This window comes from Myotis brandtii, unplaced genomic scaffold (genome assembly GCF_000412655.1).
Source record: "Myotis brandtii unplaced genomic scaffold, ASM41265v1 scaffold1077, whole genome shotgun sequence".
Classification (NCBI taxonomy): domain Eukaryota; kingdom Metazoa; phylum Chordata; class Mammalia; order Chiroptera; family Vespertilionidae; genus Myotis; species Myotis brandtii.
In genome coordinates, this window is record NW_005353666.1 from 214,806 (window position 1) to 216,899 (window position 2,094).

Sequence of the window (2,094 nt, forward strand, 5' to 3'; positions counted from 1 at the left end):
AGCATCGAGCACCGAGCACCGAGCACCGAGCACCGAGCACCGAGCACCGGGCACCAAGCATGGCCCGGGGAGAGGCGTCCTCTGTGCTGGGAGAACAGGCTCGGGGCCCTGTCTGCCCGGGGTCAGGAGGTTGCTGCGGGTGGGAGGGGCCTGGCAGCAGATTGGAGCCCCTGCCCCTCCAGCGTCGTTTCGACAAACAAGCAGATGGCAGGTGTCAGCAGGACAAAGAGCCATCTGTGCGGCGTGGCTGCCCACCATTCTTGCACAGCGACTCCAGGGGAGCCGCCCAGAGACGGTGCTGCCCTCGGCCCAGGCCCTTGTCGGACCTCGAATGCCGGGCAGCCTCTGTGCTCGTTCTGCGCCCAGGTCACCAGCCGGCTTGGGCCACGGGCACCGGTCTGCATGCTCACAAGGACCTGGTTGGCTGTGGATGTGTCCGGGCAGGACAGATGTCAGAGGTCTGATGGAATTTGTCCTGCGTGCTCCCCTCCCCCTTTCTCTCTCGTTCTCTCGGTGAGCATGCTCATCCTCCCTGTCCGGGCTCAGCCCTGAGCCCACAATCAGCCCTGAGTCAACGGTCAGCCCTGAGTCCACAGCCAGCCCTGAGCCCTACATCAGCCCTGAGTTCATGGTCAGCCCTGAGTCTGCAATCAGCCCTGAGCCCACAAACAGCCCTGAGCCCACGATCAGCCCTGAGCCCATGATCAGCCCTGAGTCAATGGTCAGCCCTGAGCCCATGGCCAGGCCTGAGCCCACGATCAGCCCTTAGTCTATGGCCAGCCCTGAGCCCACAGTCAGCCCTGAGCCTATGATCATCCCTGAGTCAATGGTCAGCCCTGAGTCCACGGCCAGCGTTCCCTGTGACCATCAGCCTCCCTGGCTGGTTGGGTTGCTGACGCCAGCTCTGGCAGGACTGAGGGTCATTGGCAGCTTCTGTGTTTTGCTTTAATCTATACTAATAAAAGGGTAATATGCTAATTAGACCAGACGTCTTCTGGACATCCTTCCAGAGGTCCTTCTGGACAAAGCCATGGTGGTGGGAGCCGAGGCAGAGGCAGTTAGTGGTGATCAGGCAGGCAGGCAGGTGAGTGGTTAGGAGCCAGCGGTCCCAGATTGTGAGAGGGTGCAGCCCGGGCTGAGGGACTCCCCCCCCCCTTCCATGAGTTTTGTGCACCAGGCCTCTAGTTATATAATCATCGTCAAACCAGAGAAAACAGCCTTGGAAGTAAGATGGACGGAAGCAGGGATTTTCAAACAGTGCCAGCGGCTAGGGTGTTCACGTGCACCTTTCATCTAACATGTAGCCGCAGGTGCTCTGTTTTCAAATCCATCTCGACCTCATCGTTTATATTCACGTTACAGTGACGTGCAAATGAACTGACAGGGACAGAAGCGGTTCAGCTTTGGCCCACTTTGGGCTGGAGCTGCAGGCGGCGCAGGAGTGGCCCGGCATGTCCTGCCGAGGGGGGGACTGGCCAAGGGGGTGGGCGGGGCAGGCTGGCGGGGCGAGCTGTGGCGATGGAGGTGGTGGTCACTGGCCTGGGAGACCACTCCTGCCTGGTTGGGGGGCACTCCAGGGAGCTCGGGCGGAGCAGAGAGGAGGTGGAGCCACCCCCACGATGCCTTGCCAGCTGCTCACGGTCAGCAATGAGCCCCCGAGGGCCGCGGCGCCGGGATGCCCCCTCCTGGGCTCTTCAGCAGGTGGCCCTGGTGTGACTGTAGAGGCCAGGCCTCCGAGCCTCGATGCCCTCTCCACAGTGGGTGCCGGCACCCAGACTTCAGGGGGAGCAGGCGTGGCCTGGAGCAGTGACGGGGCCTCTGAGCCGGGCTGTGGACACGCGTCGGAGCTGGGCCTCCACCACCCGTTCTTTCTCGCTGGGACAGGAGCTGGGACAGAGGGACAGGCTTTGCCAAGCTCCCTGCCCGGGCGAGGGTGTCCGAGCCTTCATGGAGGCTTATGAAAGGGTTTATTGCAAAACAGGAAACAGTTCTGTGTTCTCTGAAATAAACCATATCAAACTACAAAACATCCCTGCGTCGTCCAGAATTCAAAACCCAGGAGGCTTATCGAGTTCTAGAACAGTCCCCATGTAC